Here is a 9,751-nt window from a genome sequence, read left to right as displayed (position 1 = left end):
ATTTTACACTTGTGATGTAATTGCAGGTAAAGTCCATAGTTAGACAGCAAATACATAAATTAATACTGAGTATGACGTGTTATAATGATGCAACATAAAAACTAATGCAAGGTACTGGTACATCTGACATTTCTATTGTGCACTTATTGCAAGCATACATGTACATAAGTTTGGTTTGGAATCTTGCTTGGTCTGAAAGGTATTAAAATGCATAATATAGTTGACCATGTTGGCAGAGTCACATGTAACTCAGCTCACATATGTAATAGGATTATACGTGGATTGGAACTCCATGTACTGTAACTACAACTATAACTCCACATAATAGGATTATAAGATCATGTAGAATAACATATTATACATTCTGTAAACTGACTTAAAAAGCCATCTACATTCTTATTAGAGGGTAAAATGTCTGGTGGCTGTGCCACAAAGGTAAGCCATGCATCTGATATATGTGTACCCACATGCCCGGTTTTTATAGACTAGGTCTTTATGAAAAGTTTAGATTTGACGTGACAGGATGGTGGGAACAAAAAGATAATAAAAGCAAGAAATTGTTTCCACTGCAATTATATAGTTGATGAAATTGCTATTAGATGTTCATTATGCATGACTGTTTTGTTAGAATTTTTGATATTACACTTAATTTGGTCCCTATATACTACTAAAAAATGAATCATTTTAAGGATGTCTCCTCCATAAGTATAGAAAAATTAACTGTTCTTCTGCATTGTATGTTTTTAACACGTAATTGCACCTATGCTTTGTACTGTCTTCCCTGCTATGTCATAGTAGTAATCTTGAAGGAATGGTCCAGCATCCCAAGCATACCCCACCATAAATCAACCCCTGATGTTAATTTTTTTTCAACACCTTATTAGCTGCTTCAAAATTGATAAAGCATTATTCAAGTATATATGTGCTATTTGTTATTGGCTACAAATTTTACTAATATATAACAGTGGTAAATCGATTGGAAACTAGGAGAGCTTAACCACTAATTTTCTAATCAGGAAATATTGTATTGCTCCCAGGTATGAACTTAGACCATTGTTGCCTGCTGTTACCCTCTGTTACATGCTGTTGCCCACTGTTGCCCGCTGTTACATACTGTTAACTTCTGTTGCATGCTGTTATCAACTGTTACCCTCTGTTGCCTGCTGTTACCCACTGTTGCCTGGTGTTACCCACTGTTGCCTGGTGTTACCCTCTGTTGCCTGCTGTTACCCACTGTGGCCTGCTATTACCCACTGTTGTCTGCTGTTACCCACTGTTGCCTGCTGTTACCCAGTGTTGCCTGCTGTTACCCAGTGTTGCCTGCTGTTACCCACTGTTGCCTGCTGTTACCCTCTGTTGCCTGCTGTTACCCTCTGTTGCTTGCTGTTACCCACTGTTGCCTGCTGTTACCCACTGTTGCCTGGTGTTACCCTCTGTTGCCTGCTGTTACCCAGTGTTGCCTGCTGTTACCCACTGTTACCCTCTGTTGCCTGCTGTTACCCACTGTTGCCTGCGGTTACCCAGTGTTGCCTGGTGTTACCCTCTGTTGCCTGCTGTTACCCAGTGTTGCCTGCTGTTACCCACTGTTGCCTGCTGTTACCCAGTGTTGCCTGCTGTTACCCACTGTTACCCTCTGTTGCCTGCTGTTACCCACTGTTGCCTGCTGTTACCCAGTGTTGCCTGCTGTTACCCAGTGTTGCCTGCTGTTACCCACTGTTACCCTCTGTTGCCTGCTGTTACCCACTGTTGCCTGCGGTTACCCAGTGTTGCCTGGTGTTACCCTCTGTTGCCTGCTGTTACCCAGTGTTGCCTGCTGTTAACCAGTGTTGCCTGCTGTTACCCTCTGCTGCCTGCTGTTACCCTCTGCTGCCTGCTGTTACCCACTGTTGCCTGCTGTTACCCACTGTTGCCTGCTGTTACCCTCTGTTGCCTGCTGTTACCCTCTGTTGCCTGCTGTTACCCACTGTTGCCTGCTGTTACCCACTGTTGCCTGCTGTTACCCACTGTTGCCTGGTGTTACCCTCTGTTGCCCACTGTTGCCTGCTGTTACCCACCGTTGCCTGCTGTTACCCACTGTTGCCTGCTGTTACCCACTGTTGCCTGCTGTTACCCACTGTTGCCTGCTGTTATCCACTGTTGCCTGCTGTTACCCTCTGTTGCCTGCTGTTACCCAGTGTTGCCTGCTGTTACCCACTGTTACCCTCTGTTGCCTGCTGTTACCCACTGTTGCCTGCTGTTACCCACTGTTGCCTGCTGTTACCCACTGTTGCCTGCTGTTACCCACTGTTGCCTGCTGTTACCCACTGTTGCCTGCTGTTACCCTCTGTTGCCTGCTGTTACCCACTGTTGCCTGCTGTTACCCTCTGTTGCCTGCTGTTACCCACTGTTGCCTGCTGTTACCCTCTGTTGCCTGCTGTTACCCACTGTTGCCTGCTGTTACCCACTGTTGCCTGCTGTTACCCACTGTTGCCTGCTGTTACCCACTGTTGCCTGCTGTTACCCACCGTTGCCTGCTGTTACCCACTGTTGCCTGCTGTTACCCACTGTTGCCTGCTGTTACCCACTGTTGCCTGCTGTTATCCACTGTTGCCTGCTGTTACCCTCTGTTGCCTGCTGTTACCCACTGTTGCCTGCTGTTACCCAGTGTTGCCTGCTGTTACCCACTGTTACCCTCTGTTGCCTGCTGTTACCCACTGTTGCCTGCTGTTACCCACTGTTGCCTGCTGTTACCCACTGTTGCCTGCTGTTACCCTCTGTTGCCTGCTGTTACCCTCTGTTGCCTGCTGTTACCCTCTGTTGCCTGCTGTTACCCACTGTTGCCTGCTGTTACCCTCTGTTGCCTGCTGTTACCCACTGTTGCCTGCTGTTACCCTCTGTTGCCTGCTGTTACCCACTGTTGCCTGCTGTTACCCACTGTTGCCTGCTGTTACCCACTGTTGCCTGCTGTTACCCACTGTTGCCTGCTGTTACCCTCTGTTGCCTGCTGTTACCCACTGTTGCCTGCTGTTACCCAGTGTTGCCTGCTGTTACCCACTGTTGCCTGCTGTTACCCTCTGTTGCCTGCTGTTACCCACTGTTGCCTGCTGTTACCCTCTGTTGCCTGCTGTTACCCACTGTTGCCTGCTGTTACCCACCGTTGCCTGCTGTTACCCACCGTTGCCTGCTGTTACCCACTGTTGCCTGCTGTTACCCACTGTTGCCTGCTGTTACCCACTGTTACCTGCTGTTACCCACTGTTGCCTGCTGTTACCCTCTGTTGCCTGCTGTTACCCACTGTTGCCTGCTGTTACCCAGTGTTGCCTGCTGTTACCCACTGTTACCCTCTGTTGCCTGCTGTTACCCACTGTTGCCTGCTGTTACCCTCTGTTGCCTGCTGTTACCCACTGTTGCCTGCTGTTACCCACTGTTGCCTGCTGTTACCCACTGTTGCCTGCTGTTACCCACTGTTGCCTGCTGTTACCCTCTGTTGCCTGCTGTTACCCAGTGTTGCCTGCTGTTACCCACTGTTGCCTGCTGTTACCCTCTGTTGCCTGCTGTTACCCACTGTTGCCTGCTGTTACCCTCTGTTGCCTGCTGTTACCCACTGTTGCCTGCTGTTACCCACTGTTGCCTGCTGTTACCCTCTGTTGCCTGCTGTTACCCAGTGTTGCCTGCTGTTACCCACTGTTGCCTGCTGTTACCCTCTGTTGCCTGCTGTTACCCACTGTTGCCTGCTGTTACCCTCTGTTGCCTGCTGTTACCCACTGTTGCCTGCTGTTACCCACCGTTGCCTGCTGTTACCCACTGTTGCCTGCTGTTACCCACTGTTGCCTGCTGTTACCCACTGTTACCTGCTGTTACCCTCTGTTGCCTGCTGTTACCCACTGTTGCCTGCTGTTACCCACTGTTGCCTGCTGTTACCCACTGTTGCCTGCTGTTACCCACTGTTGCCTGCTGTTACCCACTGTTGCCTGCTGTTACCCAGTGTTGCCTGGTGTTACCCACTGTTGCCTGGTGTTACCCTCTGTTGCCTGGTGTTACCCACTGTTGTTTGATGTTATGCAGTTGGTAGTATTCATAGGTGCACACAAGGGTATTAACATGGTTGTTACTCTGTTACTCTGTTACTATTGTAACCAGTAACAAGCAGTCTAATTTCCAAACTTACATACCTCATTTCAAGCCACATATGACAAGCCTTTGCTATTCATCACAACTAATCAACGATCCCCAAAAGTTGTAGATCTGGCTGCACAAAAAATGTATTGGAGATCCACCAGACCCTTTTTTTCTCCGCCCCCACACAAAAAGAAAAAAAGCGGTCTGGGCACGAGACTACTGCTGACTCGTGAGCTGACACTGCTTCAAGTAAGCCTGTCAGCATGCAAGAATAACCGGAAAATAATGGAAGAATACGGAGTAATGGAGTTTTTAGAGCTGGACAGTAACCAGATGCGGGCGGTGGACGGGAAACAGAGAATTTATTTGGAGTGGCCTAATAATAACCACCATAGCTAGCTACTGTTAAAACAGCCACTATAGCTAGCTACTGTATATAATATTATAGAATATAGTCTATATTGTCATTATAATAATAGCAAACATATTTGGGTTAATTATCTCAGGCCTTATGCACTTGTCAATTTCATGCCCCACCCCCGGGCGTCCCCACACCCCAGGTGGGGATTTGACATTGCTTCTTGTCCCCACCCCTGGGGCAATCGACAGTTGTCCAATTCACTGACCGATTTTCGGTAGTTGCATTTCTAAACAATAAAATCGCACTTGCTATAATTTTACTAGCTACAGGGCAGGTTTATTACTAGTCGCATGCATGAAATATTATGATTATTATTATGATGTGATTTGGGTTGAGGCTTAGAAGCCTGTACACCCATTCAATTACATACATATACATACATAAATTAGATGCAATGAACAAAAATTAACTATGAATATCAAGACACACGGTAGTGTGTCGTGCGGCCCAAGAAGCCGGCGCGTAACACCCGTGAGTATATTGACAGGAAGAAAGAAAACGCAATTTTCGCACCTCCGTAGCTCTGTGCTTCCTTGATGAAACAAGACGATTTTTTCTGTGGACATGCCCTCCAACTGCAGTACTCCACATTCCAAATTTGAGCAAAATCGCTTAGCGCGTTCCCGAGATATGCGACTTCAAAAATTGGCTCAGTTTCTTCGTGTTTTTTTTTCTTCTTATTTTTCTTTTTCTTGTCGCACACTTACAAAAACTGCTATAAAACTCGAACGCCATATCCGATTGCCTTGACATTTGGCACACAGAAGGGGGATATAAAGGCGCATCTCGGTACCAACTTTGGCTGGAATACGATAAACAGGCAAAGAGTTATGAGCGATTATTCACGAAAAATAACACCAATATGTTGTCACGCCTACAGGTTAAACCGCGTATGGGAAGAAGCTGAAAATCGGTGGGTGAATAGGTAACTATTGAACTTTGAAAGAAATCGAGCTAAAAACCAGGAAGATACAACGAAAAAACCAACAGTGTGTAACAATTACGCAATCGAGATCAGCTAATAAAAAAACGACTGCTTGCCACGCCTACCAGATAAACCGCTTGGGGTAATGCTTTGAAAATCGTTGTACAGATGGAGTAATCATCTTAGAAAGGCTCATCAATGGTGTAGAAGAATCAGACTTAAAGCCACGGAGTTATAACACGAAATCCAACTTGATGCAGCAAGAGCGAGATCGAGATACTCTAATAGAGCAGTCATCCTAATAGAGCAGTCACCCTGAAGAGAATTTAAGAGATCAGCTAGAAATAAGAAACCTGTATAGAGGTCAGCTACACACAAGTCACCCTGTAGAGAGATCAGCTAGAAGAAGTTACCTTGTATGGAGTTCATGCAACTATGGAAAGAGATAGTTCAGCTAGAAAAAATCACCTTGTAGAGTTCAGCTACAAAGAAACCACCATGTAGAGTGAGTTCAGCTACAAACAAATCGCCCTGTGGAGAGATCAATAGAAGAAGTTGCCTTGCAGAGAGTTCAGCTACAAAGAAACCATCATGTAGAGAGTTCAGCTACAAACAAATCTCCCTGTAGAGAGATTAGCTAGAAGAAGTTACCTTGTAGAGAGTTCAGCTTCAAACAAATCACCCTGTAGAAAGATCAGCTAGAAGAGGTCACCTTGTAGAGAGTTCAGTTACAAAAAAACCACCATGTAGAGAGCTCAGCTACAAACTAGTGACATTGTAGAGACACCAGCTAGAAGAAGTTACCTTGTAGAGAGTTCAGCTACAAAGAAACCATTCTTTAAAGAGCTCAGCTGCAAACAAACCACCTGTACAGAATTCAGCTACAAATAAATCACCCTGTAGAAAGATGAGCTAGAAAAAGTTAACTTGTAGAGAGTTCAGTTACAAAGAAACCACCATGTAGAGAATTCAGCTACAAACTAGTGACCCTGTAAAGACATCAGCTAGAAGAAGTTACCTTGAGAGAGTTCAGCTACAAAGAAACCATTATTTAAAGAGCTCAGCTGCAAACAAATCACATATACAGAATTCAGCTACAAACAAATCACCATGTAGAGAGATCAGCTAGAAGAAGTTAACTTGTAGAGAGTTCAGCTACAAAGAAACCATCATTTAGAGAGTTCAGCTTCAAACAAATCACCCTGTAGAGAGATCAGCTAGAAGAAGTTAACTTGTAGAGAGTTCAGCTCCAAAGAAACCATCATTTAGAGAGTTCAGCTTCAAACAAATCACCCTGTAGAGAGATCAGCTAGAAGAAGTTACCTTGTAGAGAGTTCAGCTACAAAGAAACCACCATGTAGAGAGTTCAGCTGCACATAAATCAACCTGTATAAAATTCTGCCACGAACAAATTGCCCTGTAGAAAGATCAGTTAGAAGAAGTTACCTTGTAGAGAGTTCAGCTACAAAGAAACCACCATGTAGAGAGTTCAGCTGCAAATAAATCACCCTGTATAAAATTCTGCCACGAACAAATTGCCCTGTAGAAAGATCAGTTAGAAGAAGTTACCTTGTAGAGAGTTCAGCTACAAAGAAACCATTTTGTAAAGAGCTCAGCTGCAAACAAATCACCTGTACAAAATTCAGCTACGAACAAATCACCCTGGAGAGATCAGCTAGAAGAAGTTACCTTGTAGAGAGTTCAGCTACAAAGAAAACACCATGTACAGAGTTCAGCTGCAAAGAAATCACCTGTAGAAAATTCTGCCAGAAACAAATTGCCCCGTAGAAAGATCAGTTAGAAGAAGTTACCTTGTAGATAGTTCAGCTACAAACAAATCACCCTGTAGAAAGATCAGTTAGAAGAAGTTACTTTGTAGAGAGTTCAGCTACAAAGAAACCATTCTGTAAAGAGCTCAGCTGCAAACAAATCACCTGTAAAGAATTCAGCTACAAACAAATCACCCTGTAGAGAGATCAGCTAGAAGAAATTACCTTGTAGATAGTTCAGCTATACAGACAAATCACCCTGTAGAAAGATCAGTTAGAAGAAGTTACTTTGTAGAGAGTTCAGCTACAAAGAAACCATTCTGTAAAGAGCTCAGCTGCAAACAAATCACCTATACAGAATTCAGCTACAAACAAATCACCCTGTAGAGAGATCAGCTAGAAGAAGTTACCTTGTAGATAGTTCAGCTACAAAAAATCTCCCTGTAGAGAGATCAGCTAGAAGAAATTACCTTGTAGAGAGTTCAGCTACAAAGAAACCATCATGTAGAGAGTTCAGCTGCAAAGAAATCACCACTGCCCAAATTTCAAGGCAATAGCTCTTTCCAATCTGAAGTTATCAATTGTCAAAGTTGGCAAATTGGATGTGTGTGGAAGACCCCTTTTCGCAAATCCGATCACATATGTATTATATATATAATTTGTAAATTTACTGATAAAATATTTAAAGTACATCTACTTCATCTTTTCGTCTTCCTGTAGTAAAGAAAAAAAACATAGGTTAAAAAAGTCCCAAAGCTGGCCATAGGCCGGCTTTGGGGTATACAAATACAAAAAGAAGTGAAATCTAATCCAAAACAGCCAAGCTGTAAAAAAAGTGTGCGGCCTCAGAAAGGCTATGGTGAAAAAAGATGTGAAATCCAAGGTGGCGGCCAAGAAATGGCTGTGATGGTAGGTTAATGGTAAAAATTTTAATAACGACAATTCAGGTGAATTTTTGTGCCACTTCACAAAATTTACCTGAATTGTCATTATTAAAATTTTTACCATTAACCTACCATCACAGCCATTTCTTGGCCGCCACCTTGGATTTCACATCTTTTTTCACCATAGCCTTTCTGAGGGCCGCACACTTTTTTTACAGCTGGGCTGTTTTGGATTAGATAATTATTACATTAACATAAATCTATAGTCATAAAAGTAATTATCTATAGCTGATTTAAAATTATTTAATAAAGAATTTCCTACAATATCACTCGTAAGATTGTTCCAATCATTAATTACTCTAGTACCAAAATAGTTGACCCGACATGAAAGGTGGGCAGGGGGCTTAAGTAATTTATATGCGTGACCTCTAGTTTGTGTATTGTGGGAGAAAGTAAAAAAGTTGGAGTGATCCAGATTGAAGTAATCTGGTCACTGTAAAGTGCTAATAATAATAATAATAAAATAATAATAATCGTTCAACATCTTGAAAAGAAATATTAAGTCACCACGTCTGTGCCTGTACAAAAGAGATGGTAAATTCATTGATGTCAGTCGATCTATGTAAGACTTGTCTCTTAAAGATGGTACTAGTTTTGTAGCACGCAGTTGCACACCCTCAAGTTTACGTTGATCTAATACATAATGGGGTCCCCAAAGTACATTTCCGTATTCTAATATTGGTCGAACCATTGATTTGTACAACCGTGATAGTACAAATTCATTCAAATTGATAAAGCTTCTATTCATACAAGCCAATGCCCTGTTCGCTTTCATAGCTACTTCAGAAGTGTGTTGGTGGAACTTTAAATTCGCATCAAATATAATACCCAAGTCCTTATGACAATTAACTGAGTCCAATGAGACACCATTAAGATAGTAGCCTCCAAAGCTGTGTGTGGCTCGACCAAAGTGAATCACTTTGCATTTAGTAACATTGAACTTCAGTTGCCACACATCACACCATTTGGCTAGATTATCTAAATCAGTTTGGAGTTGTACATGGTCTGCCAATGTAGAAATGGTTCGTATAAGCTTGGTATCATCTGCAAATAAAAACACATGACTTGAGATGGATTTCGGCATATCATTAACATAAATAAGGAAGAGAAGAGGTCCTAGAATTGATCCTTGTGGAACACCACTCTTCACATCTTGCCAACATGATTTTTCCCCGTTTAAAACAACGCGCTGTCTCCTATTGGATAGAAATCCATCAATCCATCTAAAAAGGTTGCCTGGTATGCACTTAGTCATCCTTGAGGTGTTGTCAAATCCCCTACTATGGGGGTGGGGACATAGTGGGGATTTGACAGTCGATTTTGCCCCAGTAGTGTGGAATTTGACACCACGATTTGTCAAATCCCCTGTATTCCCCCACCCTCCCCGGGGGTGGGGCATGAAATTGACAAGTGCATTATCATGATCTCACTCATCTCAACATCATTGAGCTCGTTCCCTTGGACGCTTGTCGAGCCCATCCGGTAATCCTAACAGGTACTTTTTCTATTCAGCACTAATCAACGATTCCCAAAAGTTTATAGCTAGGCTGCAAAAAAAATCCACCACTTCTCCACCTACACAAGTGCTTAGGGG

This window comes from Dysidea avara, chromosome 9 (assembly GCF_963678975.1).
Source record: "Dysidea avara chromosome 9, odDysAvar1.4, whole genome shotgun sequence".
In the NCBI taxonomy this organism is placed as follows: domain Eukaryota; kingdom Metazoa; phylum Porifera; class Demospongiae; order Dictyoceratida; family Dysideidae; genus Dysidea; species Dysidea avara.
The sequence above is the reverse complement of the archived record's forward strand: the minus strand, read 5'-3'. Positions refer to the sequence as shown.